Source organism: Aotus nancymaae, unplaced genomic scaffold (assembly GCF_030222135.1).
Source record: "Aotus nancymaae isolate 86718 unplaced genomic scaffold, 86718_ANA_hifiasm-v0.15.2.pri h1tg000115l, whole genome shotgun sequence".
Classification (NCBI taxonomy): domain Eukaryota; kingdom Metazoa; phylum Chordata; class Mammalia; order Primates; family Aotidae; genus Aotus; species Aotus nancymaae.
The window spans coordinates 13,577,715-13,599,598 of NW_026988530.1; the positions used below are offsets into that span (position 1 = coordinate 13,577,715).

General features: G+C 48.6%; 1 pseudogene; it reads left to right on the forward strand.

The window, feature by feature from the left end:
- The first annotated feature begins 672 nt into the window (after window positions 1–672).
- Window positions 673–16,110, forward strand: LOC105709340 (PI-PLC X domain-containing protein 1-like; annotated as a pseudogene).
- Window positions 16,111–21,884: the final 5,774 nt, after the last annotated feature.

Sequence of the window (21,884 nt, forward strand, 5' to 3'; positions counted from 1 at the left end):
GCAAATTAAACTGTGGGAAGGAAAAAAAATTCCTCCTCAAAGTTTTGTTTCTTGTTTAAGAAAGATTCATAAATGTTAGGAATAATCGTTTTAAACACTTCCTTCAAAAGCCTTCTTGACTTTTTGCTAGAAGCCCTATCCTAAGCAGCTGTTAAGAGATGCCGTGCTCACAGGCACGTAGTACATTCTATGTCCTTGTATTTTAACAGAGATATCTGTGCTGGACGTGCTCACCGGCATGCCCCAGCTCTGCATGGCTTTCACCTGTTTAGAAAAGTTTTAAGTTATCAGCCAGTCGGGTTTTAGTTTAGATGTTGAGGTCTGGCTCCAGCCAACGGAGATGAGACACAGCAGTAAGGACGACCCCAAATGTGTCAGGGATAAATGTGTATGTTTTCCTTTGTTCGTTGTACTCTTCGTGCCACGATGGCTAGTGGGAGTACCCTTTCTGCAGGAACTTAGCTGATTTTTGCATTTTTAGTAGAGATGGGGTTTCAACATCTTGGCCAGGCTGGTCTTGAACTCCTAACTTCATGATCTGCCCACCTCGGCCTCCCAAAGTGCTAGGATAACAGACATGAGCCACTGTGCCTGCCAACAGCACAAATTTCACCACGGAAAACCTCTTTTCCTCTTCTTCTTCCTCAGGTTGCTTCCCGGGGTTCACCTCTGATGGTCGGGCAGGCGAGTGCTCCCAGCAGCTTCTGAGGCCTTCGCTTCAGAAATGAGAATGAGGACTGGATGTCGGCGCTGTGTCCCCAGCTCTGGGATGTGCCCCTCCACCACCTCTCCACCCCAGGTGAGGGTGGGAGGGGCAGGGGCTATTGCCCCTGTGTTCCCCAGTGGAGGTGCCCGCTGTAGGAGCAATCCTGGGTGTAGGGAAATCCCACAAAGCCTGCTGATGCGGACACATAATGTGCACAGTGCACACGTGTGTGTATACATACAAAGGCATGGGTGTGCACACGTGCACACCGGTACTCGTGTACACACAGGCATGCACACACATGCACAGGTGCACACATGTACATGCACACACGTATAAACGCACACAGGTATGTGCACACATGCACATAGGTACACATGCACACACACAGGTACATGTGCATAGAAGAATGCACACATATGAGCACACATGTATATACACAGTTGTGCACATATGCACACATATATACACGTACACATATGCACATAGGCATGAGTATCCACACATGCATGCAAGCACACATATGCATGCATGTGCTCATGTACATATGCACACATAAGTATGCACACGTGCACATAGGCACACATGGACATACGTATACACATGCACATAGGCATGAAACATGCACACATGCATACATATGTACATATACACAGGTACATGCACATGCACATAAGTACACAAGCACACACGTACATGTGCATACAATGAGCACATGTATGCACATGTATATATACACACATGCAGAGGCATGGATGTGCACACAAGCACACACATGCATGTATGTACTCATATGCACAGGTACACATGCACACATGTATACACACAGGCACATGTAAACAGGTATACACGTACATGTGCACACATACATAGCATGCACACACATAGGTATGCACAAACATGCATATGTGCACATAGGCACACACCCACACACACACATACACACATGCCCATGCATATACACACATACACATGTGTGTACTGTGTGGGTCTGTTCTCATGCTGCTAATAAAGGCATACCTGCAGCCAGGCATGGTGGATCCCAGCCTGTCATCCCAGCACTTTGGGAGGCTGAGGCGGGTGGATCACCTGAGGTCGGGAGTTCGAGACCAGCCTGATCAACATGGAGAAACCCTGTTTCTACTAAAAACACAAACTTAGCTAGGCGTGGTGGCCCATGCCTGTAATCCCAGCTACTCGGGAGACTGAGGCAGGAGAATCACTTGAACCCAGGACGCGGAGGTTGTGATGAGCCAAGATTGCCCCATTGCACTCCAGCCTGGTCAACAAGAGCAAAACTCCATCTCCAAATAATAATTCCTTATTCTCGCATTGCCACCCCAGTCTCAGTCAACCACAAATCCACATTGTGTCACTGTGTTTTTCTCTGTTCTCCACATTTTATGTTAATGTAATCTTAGGATATGTGGTCTTTCATATCTGGCTTCTTAACATCCTCAAGGTTCATCCACGTTGCAGCCTATGTCAGAGCCTCGTTCCTTTTTCATGGCTGAGTAATATTTCACAGCACGAGGGGACAACACTCTGTTTATCTACTCATCCGTCAACAGACACCTGGACTGTTTCCACGTTTTGGCTACAGCTGAAGGTGTGGTCCATCTGTGCAATGTTTAAGCTGGGGGCTTTAACCATAGGCATTGAGGGTCAGAAATTAGAAATACATTCAGGCCAGGCGCGGTGGCTGACACCTCTGATCCCAGCACTTTGGGAGGCCGAGGTGGGAGGATCACTTGAGCCCAGGAGTTTGAGACCAGCCTGGGCAACATAGTGAGACCCTATCTCTGCGAATATACTTGTATGTATTTATATATATATTTATATGTGTGTTTGTGTATATATATTTACATGTTATTTACATGTAGTTACATATGTATCTTCTTATTTATATATGTATATTTGCATATTATATGCATATATCATGCATATTTATATACACATACTTACATATTATGTGTATATATATTGCCATATTTACATACATATATTTATATGTGTATATAAATTCATATATATTTATATGCATGTATTTATATGTTATGAGTACATATATTCAAATATATTTATATACATATATTTAATATATTATATTTATATATATTTAAATATATACATATATTTAGGAACAGCTATGTTTCACAGGCAGGAAATGCTGGTGCCCAGCCCTTGATCAGACTGCACAAAGGTCCCCATAAAGGTCTGTGTTTCCTGTGGCCACCGTAATAAGTGACCACACGTTATGAGGCCACAAGCGACCGAAATTTACTCTCTCCCACCTCTGGATACAGGAGTCTGACATCAAGTTGTGGGCAGGGCCACACACCCTCCTGAGGCTCTGGTGGGAGGCTGCTCCCTCCGTCTCCCAGCTCCTAGGGGCTCCAGGTGTCCTGGGCTCGTGGCCCCATCACTCCAGCTCTGCGTCTATCTTCATGAGGTCTTCTCTGTGTCTCTGTTTCCTCCTGTTTTTTTTTTTGTTTTGAGACAGAGTCTTGCTCTGTCACCCAGGTTGCAGTGCAATGGTGTGATCTCAGCCCCCCGCAACCACCCCTTCCAGGGTTCAAGTGATTCTCCTGCCTCAGTCCCCTGAGTAGCTGGGACTGCAGGCACCCGCCACCACGTCCAGCGAATTTTTGTACTTTTAGTAGAGACGGAGTTTCACCATATTTGTCAGGATGGTCTCAATCTCTCGACCTTGTGATCCGCCTGCCTCGGTCTCCCAGAGTGCTGGGATTACAGGTGTGAGCCACTGCGCCCAGGCTATCTGTCTCTCAGATAGAGACCTGTGACTGGATTTGCGACGTGCTCTACTCAAGCATGACCTCACTTCAACTGAATGACATCCCAGGAGACCCTGTTTCCACACAGGTCTTGTCCTGAGGTTCCGGTGGACGTGAGTTTCTGGGGACAGCATCCGCCCAGCCCCGCCATGCCTGTGCCTGCGCTGTAAACATGATGCTGAGGGATGCACAGCGGGTGGCGGGGACGGGGCTGATGGGTGACGTGCCTGCGTGTGCTCTGCCCGCAGGGAGCTACGACACCGTGATGTACTGACTCAACAAGAAGTCACCCATTTCCCAGGAGGAGTCCCGGCTGCTGCAGCTGCTCAACAAGGCGTTCCGCTGCATCACGCGCACCGTGGTGCTGAAATGGTCCGTCACCCAGGTAGGCTCTGCACCGCATGATGCTGACGTGCTCCCTGTCCCAGGTAGGGACTGAGTGATGCTGAGGTGCTCACTCTCCCAGATAGGGTATGAGTGATGCTGACACAGTCCCTCTCCCAGTTAGGATGTGAGTGATGCTGAGATGCTCCCTCTCCCAGGTAGGGTGTCACTGATGCTGAGATACTCCCTGTCCCAGGTAGGGTGTCAGTGATGCTGAGATGCTCCCTGTCCCAGGTAGGGACTGAGTGATTCTGACACGGTCCCTCTCCCAGGTAGGGTGTGAATGATGGCTGACACAGTCCCTGTCCCAGGTAGGGTGTGAGTGATATTGAGATGCTCCCTGTTCCAGGTAGGGTGTGAGTGATGCTGAGATGCTCCCTCCCCCAGATAGGGTGTCACTGATGCTGAGATGCTCCCTGTCCCAAGTAGGGTGTGAGTGATGCTGACATGGTCCCTGTCCCAGGTAGGGTGTGAGTGATATTGAGATGCTCCCTGTTCCAGGTAGGGTGTCAGTGATGCTGAGATGCTCCCTGTCCCAGGTAGTGTCAGTGATGCTTAGATGCTCCCTGGCCCACGTAGGGTGTCAATGATGCTCAGATGCTCCCTGGCCCATGTAGGGTGTCAATGATGCTCAGATGCTCCCTGTTTCACGTAGGGTGTCAGTGATGCTGAGATGCTCCCTCTCCCATGTAGGGTGTCAGTGATGCTGACATGGTCCCTCTCCCATGTAGGGTGTCAATGATACTGAGGTGCTCCCTGTCCCAGGTAGGGACTGAGTGATGCTGACATGGTTCCTCTCCCAGGTAGGGTGCCAGTGATGCTGAGATGCTCCCTGTCACAGGTAGGGTGTCAGTGATGCTGAGATGCTCTCCATCCCAGGTAGAGTGTTAGCGATGCTCCCTGTCCCAGGTAGGTTGTTAGTGATGCTGACATAGTCCCTCTGCCAGGTAGGGTGTGAGTGGTGCTGACATTGTCCCTGTCCCAGGTAGGGACTGAGTGATGCTGAGGTGCTCACTCTCCCAGGTAGGGTGTCAGTGATGCTGAGATGCTCCCTCTCACAGGTAGGGTGTGAGTGATGCTGAGATGCTCCCTGACCCAGGTAGGGTGTCAGTGATGCTGACATGGTCCTTCTCCCAGGTAGGGTGTGAGTGATGCTGACATGATTTCTGTCCCAGGTATGGACTGAGTGATGCTGAGATGCTCACTCTCCCAGGAAGGGTGTTAGTGACGCTGACATGGGTAGGGTGTGAGTGATGCTGAGATGCTCCCTGTCCCGGGTAGGTTGTCAGCGATTCTGAGATGCTCCCTGTCACAGGTAGGGACTGAGTGATGCTGACATGGTCCCTCTTCCAGGTAGGGTGTGAGTCATGCTGACATGGTCCCTCTCCCAGGTAGGGTGTCAGTGATGCTGAGATGCTCCCTGTCCCAGGTAGGGTGTTAGTGATGCTGTGATGCTCCCTGTCCCAGGTCAAGACTGAGTGATGCTGACATGGTCCCTCTCCCAGGTAGGGTGTGAGTGATTCTGACATGGTCCCTCTCCCAGGTAGGATGTGAGTCATGCTGACATGGTCTCTCTTCCAGGGAGGGTGTCAGTGATGCTGACATGGTCCCTCTCCCAGGTAGGGTGTGAGTGTTGCCGATATTGTCATTACCCAGGTAGGGTCTGCACCCCGTGATGCTGAAATGCTCCGTCACTCAGGTAAGGTCTGAGTGAGTCCCCAGGAGCTCAAGAGGCAGAGTGTGGCCGCACATTTGCAGGGAGACAGGATTAAACACAGAACCTCTGCCTACCCAGAGCCCCCTCCCCGAAGGAAGAAGAGTGGGTCATCATGTTGCTACGTTGTATTACGTTAAGTTGTTTTTGAGATGGAGTTTCGCTGTGTGGCCCAGGCTGGAGTGTAGTGGCTCGATCTCAGCTCACTGCAACCTCTGCCTCCTGGGTTCAAGCAATTCTGTGCCTCAGCCTCCCAAGTAGCTGGGATTGCAGGCGTGTGCCACCACGCCCGGCTGATTTTTGTATTTTTTAGTAGAGACAGAGTTTCACCATCTTGCCCAGGCTGGTCTTGACATCCTGACCTCATGATCCACCAACCTCAGCCTCCCAAAGGTCCTTGGATTACAGACATGAGCCACGGCACCTGGCCTCTTTTCTTTCTTTCATTTATATTTGTTTATTTATTTTTCTTCTGAGATGGAGTATTGCTCCGTTCCCCAGGCGGGAGTGCAATGGCCCGATCTCAGCTCACTGTAACCTCCGCCTCCCAGGTTCAAGTGGTTCTCTCCTACGTCAGCCTCCTGAGTAGCTGGGACCACAGGTGCCCACCACCATGCCCACCTAGCATTCTTTTGGTATTTTTAGTAGAGATTGGGTTTTAGCATGTTGGCAAGGCTGATTTTGAACTCCTGACCTCAGGTGATCCACCCGCCTCGTCCTCCCAAAGTGCCAGGATTACAGATGTGAGCCACTGCACCCAGCCTGCGTTTATATTCTTGGGAATAGGGCCTTGTTCTGTTGTCCAGGCTGGAGTACTTGGTGCAATCAGAGCTCACTGCAGCCTCCACCTTCCCAGTTTACACGATCCTCCTGCCTCAGCCTCCTGAGTAGCTGGGATTATGGGCGTGTGCCATCATGCCTGGCTACCTTTCTTTAATTTTTAAATTTTTTTTTATACAGACAGAGTTTAGCTATGTTGCCCAGGCTGGTCTCGAACTCCTGACCTCAGGTGATCCTCCAACCTCGGCCTCCCAAAGTGCTAGGATTTACAGGCGTGAGTCATGGTACCCAGCCAGTTTTGGCTTTTTAAATTAATATTTTGTGTATAGGACATAGCACCACACTCTTTCAACTTTTTTGTCTCTTTTGGAGACGGAGTCTCTCTCTGTCAGCAGGCTGGAGTGCAATTGCTCACTACAACCTCCGCCTCCTGGGTTCAAGTGATTCTCCTGCCTCAGCCTCCCGAGTATCTGGAATTACAGGCATCCACCACCACACGTGATTGTTTTTTGTATTTTTGTAGAGACGGGGTTTCTTCATGTTGGCCAGGCTGGTCTTGAACTTCTGACCTCGTGATCCACCCACCTCAGCCTCCCAAAGTGCTGGGATTACAGGCCTGAGCCATCGCATCCAGCCCCTCTTTCACCTTTATATGTTAATAATTTTGCCACTCGTAGCCATGCATGGAGGTTCATGTCTGTAATCCCAGCACTTTGGGAGGCTGAGGCAGGTGGATCACCTGAGGTCAGAAGTTCGAGACCAGCCTGACCAACACGGCGAAACCCCGTCTCTATTAAAAATAGAAAAATTAGCCAGGCGTGGTGGCAGGTGCCTGTAATCCCAGCTACTCGGGAGGGTGAGGCAGGAGAATCGCTTGAACCTGGAGGGTGGAGGTTGCAGGGAGCCGAGATCATGCCACTGCAATCCAGCCTGGATGAGAGAGCGAGACTCCGTCTGAAGAAAATAAAAGAAACCAGCCTGTGCAATATGAGCTTTGAAGCCACGGCAACCAGCAGGGAGACGTGACAGCCCCTCTGCCCACAGGTGCTGGACATCACGGAGCAGCTGGATGCCGGCGTGCGGTACTTAGACCTGCAGATTGCCCTCATGCTGGACGGCTCTGAGAAGAACCTGCACTTTGTTCACATGGTATACACCATGGCACCGGTGGAGGTACGACCAGGCTGGGGGGATGCACGGGGAGCGCTCAGGAGGCGGCCGGCCTCCCACGGGGAACCAGACTGCCATAGGGACGGGAGGTTCCTGACCCTTAGTGGGATGACGATGTCAGCTTCAGGGCCAGACAAGAGACCAGGAGATGCTGACGCCTGCTGATCTGTTAGGAGCACTTATTTTTTTTTCTTTTGGAGATGGAGTCTGACTCTGTCACCCAGGGTGGAGTGCAGTGGCTCAATCTCGGCTCACGACAACCTCCGCCCACCAGGTTCAAGGGATTCTCCTGCCTCAGCCTACCAAGTACCCGGGATTACAGGCGCCCACCACCACACCCGGCTAATTTTCATATTTTCAGTGGAGACGGGGTTTCACCAGATTGGCCAGGCTGGTCTTGAACTCTTGACCTCAGGTGATCCACCCGCCTCAGCCTCTCAAAATGCTGGGATTACAGGCGTGAGCCACCACACCTGGGGTACGGGGGGTTCTCGACCAGTGTGAATTTCTTCATTTCTTTTTTTCTTTTTGTTTTCTTTCTATTTTGTTGAGACAGAGTCTTGCTCTGTCACCCAGGCTGGAGAGCAGTGGCGCAATCTCAGCTCACTGCAACGTCTTCCTTCCTGTTCAAGCAATTCTCCTGCCTCAGCCTCTGGAGTAGCTGGGATTATAAGCATGCACCGGGCTAATTTTTTGTATTTTTAGTAGAGATGGGTTTTTACAGTGTTAGCCAGGATGGTCTTGATCTCCTGATCTCGTGATCCATCCACCTCGGCCTCCCAAAGTCCTAGGATTATAGGCGTGAGCCACCGTACCTGGCTTACGGGGACTTCTGCACCAATGTGCGTTTCTGAGCTTGCATGGGTTCCTCCTGCATTTTTCACCAGTTACTTTGGCTAGCACTGGTCCCCCAGGCTTTGTCAGGCTGTCTGCACTTTTTTTTTTTTTTTTTTTTGAGACGGAGTCTTGCTCTGTCGCCCAGGCTGGAGAGCAATGGCGCCATCTCGGCTCACTGCAACCTCCGCCTCCCGGGTTCAAGCAATTCTTCTGCCTCAGCCTCCCGAGTAGCTGGGATTACAGGTGCCCGCCATCATGCCCAGCTAATTTTTGTATTTTTAATAGAGATGGGGTTTCACCAGCTTGGCCCAGCTGGTCTCGAACTGCTGAACTCAGAGGATCTGCCCGCCTCGGCCTCCCAAAGTGCCAGGATGACAGGTGTGAGCCTCCATGTCCAGCCCTCTTGGTCTTTTGCAGAATGGAGTCAGTTATCTCCCTGACCCCCGTCCAGGCTTTTTTCAGTGTGTTCTGTTCCTGGCTGCCAGAGGGACTTCTAAAATCTGAACATGAGAAGTCACTGTCCTAAGGCCTGCCTGTGGCTCCCTGTGACACCATGGCAGGCACCCAGAGGCCTCGGGGTGCAAAGGCATTGTCCCACACCATCCCCCTCACTTACTCTGCACCTGCGGTATCTGACTCATTCCCTGGAGTTTCCAGACGTCACAAGTCTGCATATGAAGTGGCTTCCAGTTGAGGTGTGCACAGACAAATGGACATGTGTGCAGAAACACAGACATGCCTGCATACACACACACACGTGCATATAGACAGGTGTCTGTGCAGAGACACGCTTGAAGACAGACACACATGTGCACACAGAATCAGGCAGAGAGACCAGGAGCTGAGGCTCACACCTGTGATCCCAGCACTTTGGGAGGCTGAGGCAGGTGGATCACCCCGGGGTGGGAGTTGAAGACCAGCCTGGCCAACATGGCGAAACCCCGTCTCTACTGAAAATACAAAAATTAGCCGGGCGGTGTGGCACGCACCTGTAGTCCCAGCTACTTGGGAGGCTGAGGCAAGAGAATAATTTGAACCTGGCTGGGGGAGGTTGCAGTGAGTGGAGATGGCGCCATTGCCCTCCAGCCTTGGCAACAGAGCAAGACTCCATCTCAAAAAAAAAAATGCAAAGACACCCACACAGACACACACATATTCATGTACACACACATGCATGCACACATGTACACACATCCACATGCTTGCTTTTTTTGAGACAGGGTCTTGCTCTGTCACCCAGGCTGGCATAGGGTGGTGTAATGGTAGCTCACTGCAGCCTCAGCCTCCTGGGCTGAAGCAATCTGCCTGCCTCAGCCTCCTGAGTAGCTGGGACTGCAGGCACACACCACCACACTGGGCTCGTTTTCCAGGTTTTTGTAGAGATGGGCTCTTGCCGTGTTACCCAGGTGGGTCTTGAGCTCCCGGGCTCATGCAGTCCTCCCACCTCTGGCCTCCCACAGTCCTCCCGCCTTGGCCTCCCACAGTGCTGGGATTGTAGGTGTGACCCCCAGCACCCAGACCAGCTCCCCCTTTCTCCACTTGCTCTGCCCCCTACGCTGGCCCCTTCCTGCCCTGCCCACCTCTTCCTTTCCCCGCCAGAGCTTGGTAGGGTTCCTGGACTTTTTGTTTTTTTGAGACAGTCTTTCTCTTTTGCCAGGCTGGGGTGCAATGGCGCCATCTCGGCTCACTGCAGCCTCTGCCTCCCATTTCAAGAGATTCTCCTGCCTCAGTCCCCCAAATAGCTGGGATTACAGGCACCAGCCACCACGCCCAGGTAATTTTTGTATTTTTATTAGAGAAGGTTTCACCATGTTGGCCAGGCTGGTCTCGAACTCCTGACCTCAGGTGATTCGCCTGCCTCGGCCTCCCAAAGTGCTGGGATGACAGGCATGAGCCACCGAGCCGGGCTGAGTTGGCTCACTGCAGCCTCCTGTTTGCAGGAGGATCCACCTGTCTAAGCTTACCAGCTACCTCTAGCTTGGACTAGAGGTGTGAACCACCACACCTAATTCTTTAATTCTTATTTTTTGTAGCCCTGTTGCCCAGGCTAATTTCAAACTCTTGGACTGAAGCCAATTCTCTGGGATCGGCCTCAGCCTCCTCGCAAAGCACTGGGATTGCCACTGTTCTGGCCTCATCTTTTCTCTTTTTTTGAGACAGAGTTTTGCTCTTTTGCCCAGGCTGGAGTGCAGTGGCTTGATCTCAGCTCACTGCAACCTCCGCCTCCTGGGTTCAAGCGATTCTCCTGCCTCGGCCTGCTGAGTAGCTGGAATTACAGGTGCATACCACCACGCCTGGCTAATTTTTGTATTTTTAGTAGAGACAGAGGTTTTGCCATGTTGGCCAGGATGGTCTTGAACTCCTGACCTTAGGTGATCTGTTCCCCCTCGGCCTTCTGAAGTGCTGGGATTACAGCTGTGAGCCAACGTGCCTGGCCGACATGGCTGGCTGCAGCCTCCACCTCCCAGGTTCAAGCAATTCTCTTGACTCAGCCTCCCAAGTAGCTGGGATTACAGGCGCCCACCCACCACACCCAGCTAATTTTTTTGAATGTTTTTAGTATAGACGGGGTTTCGCCATGTTGGCCAGGCTGGTCTTGAACTCCTGACCTCAGGTGATCCGCCCGCCTTGGCCTCCCAAAGCGCTGGAATGACAGGTGTGACCCATGGAGCCCAGCCTTCCCCGAGCTGTGGGACTCGTGAAGGACTCTGCCCCGCCCCCTCCCTCTCCCCAGGACACGCTCCCGGAGATCTCAGAGTGGCTGGAGCGGCACCCTCGTGAGGTGGTCATCCTGGCCTGCAGGAACTTCGAGGGGCTGAGTGAGGACCTGCACGAGTACCTGATCTCCTGCATCAAGACCATCTTTGGGGAGATGCTGTGTCCCCGCGGGGTGAGTGACGAGGGAGAAGGATGGCCACAGGTCTCTCCCAGGGCTGGGGGATCCTCATCCTCACCCTGCATTTGCTTACCTGGTACCCCCAGGTGTGGCTGCTGCCGTGATCCCTGCAGCAGGTGGAGTTTTGAACAACAGCAGCTCCCGGCTCTCCTGCAGGCCGACCTAGAGCTGGGGGTGGCTCCTAGTTGGAACTGCTTCCTGTGATGGGTTTAGAAATCTGCATAGCAGAGCCGGACATGGAGGCTCACACCTGTAATCCCAGCACTTTGGGAGGCTGAGGCGGGCGGAGTTCAAGACCAGACTGGTCAATACGGTGAAACCCTGTCTCTAAAAATACAAAAATTAGCCAGACATGGTGGCGGGTGCCTGTAATCCCAGCTACTTGGGAGGCTGAGGCAGAATTGCTTGAACCTGGGAGGTGGAGGTTGCAGTAAGCCTAGATCACACCACTGCACTCCAGCCTGGGTGACAGAGGGATACTCTGTCTCAAAAAAAAAGAAAGAAAGAAATTTCTTTCTATGTTGTAACTGTCACAGGGCTTTTTTTTCTCTAGTAGCCGTATAAGCACTGGTCTTGAGATAAGCAATATTAAAACATTTGCAGCTCATGGAACTCGAGACACAGGGTAACTCTGCCCCTGTTCCACAGCCATAAATAGAGCTTCGACTGGACAAGAGACTGATTTCAGTACATTTCTCCTGAGAAGAGACCACTGACCATGACCTTGTCCTGCCAATTTACGGAGGCTGTGCACTGTGTCTTTCTGCCCCTGCAGAAAGCCCTTTCAATGTACAGGGCCCAATTGTAATTCGCTTAGTTCTTAAGTCCTCGTCCTAAAACAAACATGAAATGCATGTGACAGGTGTGTTTGCCTATTACACATGAGAGCCTGCCCACCACTTGAATATCCATAGCTCCTTCTATAGGCTGCTGAGTGTGTACACTGGTCAATCCATTCACATGAGTTCATTTCTCCTCTTCCCCTCTCTTGAAGTGCCTGCTCACAGGCTCTGTGGGAGGCTTTGCTCCCCAGCCTGTTAAGATGGCCCTCCTGCAGCTTCAACCCTTTATCAGAAATAAAGTTTCCTTTCTAAGTTTATGAATTGGGTGATTCTTCAGTTGAAAGCACAAGTTGGTGGCAATATTACATATTAATTCTGTAAATGTCTGGAAGACAGGGGTGGACAGGGATAGGGTAAGAAATCCTGAGGTGGGGTGCACACCCCACACTTCCATGGAATTTCCCTCTGGATACTTTCGGGTTCACAAGACTCCAAACAGATTCCCTCATGGCTCTGTCACCAGAACTTTTCTCTGAAAAGCCCAGAACTTTATCCAGACAGATCCTACAGAGAAAAAATACTTTTCAAGATCTCTCTTCTATGTGAGCGGAAGGGATTCTCCTCCATCACAGACAGTTTCATCTTAGCCTTCCTGTGTCATGAGAAGGGGTACAATTAATAAAACAACTGGGGTGAGATTCAACAGAATAATCTGTGGATGCTGCAGCCAGGAGGGGGAGTAGAGGACGGAGGAGAATCAGCTGAACCACTGGAGACCCCTCATAAAGGGCGCAGCACAGAGAAGAAACAGCATGGAATTCAATTTCAAGAACATATCCTGCTCCCCTGCCCGTCATATCACCTCCTCACCAATACAATTAATCTGGATTAAAGAGAAAAGTGTGGCAATGAAGACTCTGCCTGAGTACTAGAACTTAGGGAAACCCAAGGCAGTGGGAGACAACGAGTCAAGGACAGTGAAGGGATCTAAAGCCTCTGAGACCAACAGCTTCAGGACCAAGGTCACGGCCCCTCCCTCAATGGCCTTAAATCTACCTCTCATGGGGCATCTGCAGGGTTCCCGAGTGAGAAGGGGCAAAAACAAGGTGAAGACACTTTCCAAATCTCCAGTAGTACTGAGCTTGCCTTAGCTCTGTTTGGAAAAACAAGACAACGACAACCACAAATATAACCAGGACTAAGCTCAGTTTTGGAAGCACTTTTTTTTTTTTTTTTTTTTTTTTTTTTTTTTTTTTTTTTTTTTTTTTTGAGACAGGGTCTTGCTCTGTCACCCAGGCTTGAGTGCAGTGGTGCGATCTCAGCTCACTGCAACCTCCGCATCCCATGTTAAAGCAATTCTTGTGCCTCAGCCTCCTGAGTACCTGGGACTACAAGCATGTGCCACCACCCCTAGCTAATTTTTGTGTTTTTAGTAGAAACGGGATTTCACCATGTTAGCCAGGATGGTCGTGACCTCCTGACCTCACGATCCACCTGCTTCAGCCTCCCAAAGTACCAGAATTACAGGTGTGAGCCACCACACCTGGCCAGAAGCACATTTCATTGGCAGCACACTAGAAAGGATGGAAAATTTGAGGCTCATTACTGTGCAAATATGCCACTGTGAGTGTGTGTGAGGTGAGCTTTGAAACATAGGGTCCCCGATTAAAGTTAAAATCTGATGTGATTTTCTATCAAAGAATCCTAAAAAAAAAGTGGCTTCCTCCAAAATCCCCAACAGTTCCTGGACTCGCCATATGTCTGGACCGTATCGGTGCATCTGCAGCTCCAGCAAAGCTGTTTCCCTAATTCTAGTCCTCAGGCAGAGTCTGTGCATTGCCACACTTTTCTCTTTAATCCAGATTAATCGTACTGGTGAGGAGGTGATGTGTTGGGCAGGGGAGCAGTGTATTTTCTGGAAATTGAATTCCTTGCTTGCTGTGCTAAGGTGACCCTGTAGATTATGTTGGGTTTTCTAAAGTGGGTGTCCTATTTTAAGATGGGTGTGAGAAGCAATTGTTGTTACAGAAAGAGCATTCTGAGCCAGGGCACAGCCGCTTCATACTGGGCTTGAGATGCTGGGAGGAGAATTCTAGGGGAACCCAGACAGGAACTTCCCTGCAGGGCAGGAGCTGAGCTGCAGGGGGCGCTCAGCACACACCCAGCCCTGGGGCAGGTGCACAGTAGGAGAGGAGGGTTTTTTCCCTCTGGGATTGAATATTCCTTCTTTCAAAGCAATAATGATATAAAATTTCAATAAGAATTTAGCAAGTACTGATCTGTCTTTAGGTATTACCTTGTATATGCAGCCTATACCTAACCTAATAATTTAGTGCAAACCACACTTAAAAGGAGAAATGTGTAAGCCTCTCAAAGGTAATTATAGTTAGAAATTGAGGATGGTTTTATTCAATGGGTGGTACTATCGGGAGACACACTCATCCCAGAAGTCAGATGTGCAGAGGGCAAGGCCCAGGAAATGCTCAGGTTGTCAGTGTGGAACAAGGAATCACACTGAGGTGATTGTCCAACCTGATTGCTCAGGTTGTCCATAGGAACAAGGAATCACACTGAGGACCATGCCCTGTGAGACCCTGGGTTTCTGTGAGAGGGATTCTGTCTTCCTGGACTTCTGAGCATGCCAGAGGACAAATATCACGAAACAAAGTTCAGGGCAGGGAGCTCAGCATCCCACTGTGGCATGGTCCAGGTGCCACCTCTCTTCCTCAGGTTGGGGTGGCTTGAGCTATGAAATACCTGCCTCATGAATATGCAAATTCACTGGTGTCTACCGAGGTAAATACAGATCTGTCCTTGCCCGGAGAGAATCACACACCAACCACATCCCTCCCCTACAGAAACTCCACAGCACAGCACCTCACCATGGACTGGGCTGGAGGATCCTCCTCTTGGTGGCAGCAGCTACAGGTAAGAGAATCCTCAGTTCCAGGGCTGACATGGGAACTGGGTCCAGTCCAGAGAGATCTCATCCACTCCTGTGTCCTCTCCACAGGAGTCCACTCTGAAGTGCAGCTGGTGCAGTCTGGGGCTGAGGTGAAGAAGCCTGGGTCATCAGTGAGAGTCTCCTGCAAGGCTTCTGGATACAACTTCACTAACTACTACATGAGCTGGGTGCAACAGGCTCCTGGAAAAGGGCTTGAGTGGATGGGACATATTGATCCTGAAAATGGTGATACAATGTACACACAGAAGTTCCAGGGCAGAGTCACCATGACTGCAGACACGTCCACGAACACAGCCTACATGGAGCTGAGCAGCCTGTGATCTGAGGACACGGCCGTGTATTACTGTGCAAGATACATAGTGTGAAAACCACATCCTGAGAGTGTCAGAAACCCTGAGGGAGGAGGCAGCTATGCTGGGGCTGAAGAGTTGACAGGACGTGTGAGGTTTAAATGTGTTTAGAAAATGGGTTAAGTAATCGAGGGAAAGAAACAATAGAAAGATGCATATGTTCTAATTATATAGCAAACAGTATTTCAACTGTCACCCTATAAGTAACACTCACAGAGTGGGGAAAGGCAGCAATCAATCAAGGTGATGCAAACATCCCCCTGGAGGCTTCGTGGGGCATAGGTTTTAAAATCAAACGTATAAATCATTAGGAACAGGATTGCTGCATCACACGGTAAGACTAAATATAATTTATAAGAAGTGGCCAAATTTTCCCAGAGTGACATGACTTAGCCCCTCCTTTTACATTGAATTCATTTTATAGCAGTTTTAGGATCACAGCAGATCTGAGAAGCAGCAAATTTCCCGTGCACTCCTGCCCCACACATGCTCAGCCTTCCCTGCTATCAACACCCTGTGCCAGAGTCATAAAGCAGTTACAGCGGATGAATCTACACAGACACATTGGTTGTGTCCTTTTCTGGTGCTCCCTGGTACAGCAAGCCCCAGTTATCTTGAAGTACCCCAGATTCTTCATCTGGGTTACTGGGAATGATGCTAGGCAGAGGGACGGTGGGTGGGCCAATCCCCTTCACACTCTTTCCTCAAGGGTCCAAAAAATGCACATCGACTTGGGGATCCTCTTTCTCCTGGTTTTCTATGTCCCTTTCTGGAGGGTAAAGTCTCCAAGCATTTACAGTAGGGTTTCCCAACTCCCCAGCTGTGGATGCTTTAAGGTGTGCAGTGTGTTAGGGACTGGGCCGCACAGCAGGAGGTAAGTGGGGGTGGGGGAGCATCACTGACTGAGCTCTGCCTGCTGTCAGATCAGCTTTGAATTAGATTCTCCTAGGAGCCGTACTCTATTGTGAACTGTGCATGCAAGGGATCTAGGTTGAGCACTCCCTACCAGAATTTAATGCCTGATGAATGCAGGTGGAACAGGTTCATCCCGTAACCACCCACCATCATCATCCATGGAAAAATTGTCTTCGATGAAACTGTTCCCTGGTGCCACAAATGTTAGGAACCAATGGTGTAGAGGCAGGTCTGTGCGACTGAAAGGCCAGCAGCTTCTAGTGAATCCCATAATTAATGTCATTTAATGAGCAGTGGAGACTTTGTGAATAATTCCCTTCAGTTGGAGTCCAAACACTATAAGCTCCTGAGGGTGTTCCTGGATAAAGCCCTTTGTGCAGAAAATGCAAACACATGCATGGGATCCAGGCAGGAACAAAGCTTCCCTTACAAAGTGCTTTGACACCTGGAAGGAGCCTTCAGGTTTGGGCACTGGACCCCTTCCTTGCTGGTTGCACTTCAGCCAGAAGCCTCAGCCCGATTGGTCTTGCAGTGGGAGAGCCTGAGTGGGGTCACGGGTTACAAAAATGCCTGTCATCCTCCAGCTGAGCAAGGCCATCTGCCTGCTTGTCAGTGTCAAACCCATGAGGGGTGCCCTCTGGAAGATGACAAGATGCAAACAACTAATCAGAATCATTGAGTCCCTCAAGTTTAATTATTTTCCCAATGGGTGGTGATTTTGAACACAGAAGAATATTAACATTTGTTTTTGGTAAGATTTGTTGTTCTAGTGTCTAGAGAAAAGGTTTCCAAGGAGGAATCTGATATCGTCTTTCAAGTCTCAACCTCCATGTGATTACCTCAGTAAATATTCTCCCACACCCCTGACGAGGATAAGTCTCATATATGTCCTATAAACTACAAGTAGAATTCTAAGCACCCCCACTGACTGGATGGACTCTTTCTCTTCACCAAGGAGTTCCAGAGACACTTGAAAAACTAGCTCAGGCCATGTTAAAAACAGAGGATCAGAAATGCCTCATTATACACTCCTCCCTTTGGAATTCAAGCACAACTAACCAGCATTTTCATTAAAATGGAAGCACGAGGCTGAGAAAACAGATTATTTGTAGCAGTAACAGGCCAAATTCTAACCTGACTCAAGATTAGCCTCACATGACAGACAACAGGCCTTGAAATGTCTTTTAACCTAAAATGTATTTCTCTGACATATTTTAAAATCACCCTGCAGAGTTATTTTTTGTGAGAGAAATTTACATTCTGTAGAGAATCTCCTTTCGTTTGCAGGACCTTTTGTTACACTGAGATTAGCTGAGAGTCTAGCATCTTTTAAAGGTCTTAATAGAAATTATTTGCTGTTTATTGCCTCTAAGGGTGGCCACATAAGAGATTTCATCTACGTAATAAGAATCTTGTTCTCCAAAACTTGTTATCTTAACCCAGACCCTTTTTTTCCTACTGATTTCAGGTCTTTAGATAAAAACTTAATTCTTTGAATCAATCGCCAATCAGAAAGTATTTTAATTCACCTGAAGCTGTCATCCCCTCCCCACACTGCCTCACTTGTAGCTGTTTCCTCTTTATGGACCAAATCAACACATAACTCACATGTATTGGTTGATGTTTAAAGTCTCTCCAAGACATTAAATTGAAGCTGCAATGAAACCACTTTGGGCACGTGTTCTCAAGATCTTCTGGGGCTGTGTCCCAGGGCATGGTCCTCACATTTGACTCAAAATAAATCTCTCTAAATACTCTGCAAATGTGGCATTTTTATCAATAGTTCTCATAGAACCTACTCTGTGGTCTGTGTTACATTCACAAGCATGATATCAATAAAGTATTAGTTATTAAAAATAAACACATATTGGCACTATCTTGTGAAGTTACACGTAGACTAACTACAGGATCAAGTGTAAATGTTTCAAAAGTATTTACACAAGTTATTTTAAAATTTACGTTCCACAGATGTTTCTCTCAGATTCCTTATGTCAGCTAATTGTTTTATAATTTTTGTAGATGATTATACCCTACTTCTTCTAGGCATTTATTGTAGAAAGCTGTGTGAAACTAGTCAGCCCTACATTTGAAAGTCATTTCTGCGGTGGCTGCCAGAATTGAACTGCATTTCCTCTGGAGCCACCAGACATTCATATTCCTCCAGTGACACCTTAGTTTTGTTTCCTGCTTGGCTTTGGGCCTTTCTCTTGTGCTATCCAGAGAAACTCTGTCTTTCAGATCCCCCAGGTCATGCCAGAGCCACGTGGACCTGACAGTTGTCAGTGAGGTGGGAAGCGTTGCACTGAATGGGCACTCTCTGTCCTTCGGAGGGGGCCATACTCCAGGCAGACATCACAGTCCCAGCTCAGGGTGTGTCCTTCCAAGTATCCCTGCCCCTCCTGCAGGAGCAATGCTGATCCATGCGTCTTCCTCCCTTTCCTGGATAGAGGGTCTCCTTGTTTTTTCCCAGATTTTCTTCCAGCAGCCACTAAGTCTTCCCACTGATGTCTTCAGCTGCCTCCTTTCTGCCCTTGCCAGCAGATGAGGCTGCTATTCCTGAGGAAATGAGAGGAGGCGGGAGAGGAGGCTGTCATTCCTAAGAGAATGGACAGAGCTTTGGAGTTTTTCTTTCTTCTATCCCAGTTTCTATGAGTTCCTCCAGTGCCAGCAACACAGAGGTGTTAGCATCTTTGCCCCTGCATGTGGATTCTTTGGTAATGTAGTGGTGGCAAGGGAGGTGGGTCTGGATGCATTTCAGCCACAGCTGCTGTCCATTTTCCCACACAGAAGCATCTCAGGAGGTAGAGGGTGGAGATTTTTGTGAGGTATCCTCAATCCTGGGAGAAAAGCTTTCTTTATTATACTGAGTTTTAAGTAATCCAGTACATATGTCTAATTTAATCTTGCATTAGCTTATATGACATTTGCTGGCCTCTGCCCTAGATAAGGTCATATTCTCCTCCTGTTTCTTCCTGCAAGTCACTGACTTTGGGAAGATGTAAGGTCATTTGTTTCTCCTATAACACCAACAATCTAATGTATTAAAGAAAAGGTGCTACTTTGCAGCTCAATGATGTCAGTTGTTGTAAAAATAACATAGTTTTATTGGATACCTATGTCTCCATGGGTAAAAAATTATATGTAATATTCAGAAACTAGAAATAACAAAAATATTAGAGAGCTCTACAATAGTAGGAGTATACTCATTAACTGGAATCCTGTTCCTCATTAGAATCAACACATTTTTTTATACACAACCAAAGTACAGACTCACGAGTAATTACACTGAGGAAGAAGCCACACAAATGAAATTGAAGCTTCAAGATTTCACCTTAACAAAATCTTGAAAAATAGATCTAAAGTAACAAAGATGAAAGATTGACTCAGTATGGTGAGAGGAAAACCACTGAGATGCAGGAATTAGAGGAACAGACGGAAGCTTTTAAGTGTAATTCATTGGTATCTTGATTGTTATATTGGATGCACAGGTGAGCACATGTGAAATGACTGTTTCCTTTGGAGACATGGTCTTGATCTGTCATCCAAGCTGGAGCCCAGTGGTGAGATCATAGCTCTCTGCACCCTCAGACCCTGGGTCTGCAGCAATCCTCCTCCCTCTTCCCTGCATAGCTGGGACCACAGGTGTGTGCCACCATGCTCAGCTTCAGTGCTTATTCAACTGCATACATTAATTATGCAATATTTATCATAATGCAATAATGCCTCAATAACGGTATTACCAATAAGTGGATGGGTAATTTGTTAAAGATTGATAGAAAGATGGACACCAGTATAAGAAATGTATGACACTCAAGAAAATGAAACTGTAGGAAACGTGCTTTTCTTTACATTTGTTAGGTAATCACAACAGTGAATACACATCACACCATGTTCTCATTACAAAGAAAAGGTTCTGCAAACCTCACTAGGTGCCACCCACTGTGTGCTGGGCTTGGTTCAGGGAGAAGTCAGGTCCAGTGGTGAGAAGCACAGGCCCAGACACCCAGGCTCACTCTGAACAAATGTGAGCTCTGGGGACATTGTACAACCCATCTGTGCTTTTCCTGGTAATTTTTCATCTTTAACATGGAAATAACAGTGACACTACACGTCATGATTTCTCTGCATATGTAAAAATAAATGATGATTGGTGCTAACTTTAAATATATGTGGGGTACCTCAAAACTGTTTTAAAATAAAAATTACAAAATTATAACTTTTATAGGTTTTCAGGCTTTATCACAGAGCAAAGTTACAATAAGAAACCACAATTTCCAAATGCATATCACAAATCAGTATCACAGATCTCCCCCAGGATACTGTCCTGTGCTCTGAGCCCCACTCTGTCCTCAGGCCTCTCAGCCCACAGCTTGCTATATAGCAGGAGACATGCAAATAGAGCCCTCCCTCTGCTGATGAAAACCAGCCCAGCCCTGGCCCTGCAGCTCTGGGAGAGGAGCCCAGCCCTGGGATTTTCAAGTGTTTCCATTTGGTGATCAGGACTAAACACGGAAGATTCACCATGGAGTTTGGGCAGAGCTGGGTTTCCCTTGTTGCTACTGTAAAAGATAATTCATGAAGAATGAGTGAGATAAACAGTAAATGTGTGTAACAGTTTCTGACAAAGGTTTCTTTTTGTTTGCAGGTGTCCAGTGTGAGGTGCAGCTGGTGGAGTCTGGGGGCGGTTTGGTACAGCCTTGGTGGGGGGGTCTCTAAAACTCTCCTGTGCAGCCTCTGGATTCACCTTTAGTAGCTATTCCATAGGCTGGGTCCACCAGGCTCCGGAGAAGGGACTGGAGTGGGTCTCAACTATTGGTACTGATGGTAGCACATACTATGCAGACTCTATCAAGGGCCAATTCACCATCTCCAGAGACAACGCCAAGAACACACTGTATCTGCAAATGAACAGCCTGAGAGCCGAGGACACGGCTGTGTATTACTGTGCGAGAGACACAGTGAGGGGAAGTCAGTGTGAGCCCAGGCACAAACCTCCTGCAGGAACACTGTGGGGAAATCAGCTGCAGGGGGCGCTCAGGACCCACTGATCAGAGTCAATCCCAGAGGCAGGTGCAGATGGAGGCTGATTTCCTGTCACGATGTGGACTTCATCTTCTGACAGTTTCTCTACTGAACCTCTCTAAGTTTAGAATTCTGTGTTTCCTAAAGTCATCTCTACATATTTTTAAAAAGATCATTTCAACATGTGGACCTATTTTCACATGCAGCAAATGCAGATGGCGCTTACAGAGATGAAAAGTCCTCAGCTGTGGTCACCAGCATCAGAGTCCTGAGGAAGCTCAGCAGCACCTGGTGAGTCTTCTCCAATCAGACCCAGGACAGAAACCTCAGGGAGATTCCCGGACTAGAATAGTCTCAGAATTTTGGCCTCAGACAATAGAGAGGCTGGGCCAGGTTCGGTGTCGTGTAGAACCTCACAGGTTTCACGTCTGACCCTTCTCCTGACACTAAAGCCAATCGCATCAGCAGTGACCTGGGGCTCCTTTTGCTCCCACTCCATATCCTTCCTTTGCAGTGTTTGTTCTCCCTTTTTTATTTGCTTTTCCTGCTTCCTGAAAAAGAAACAGAT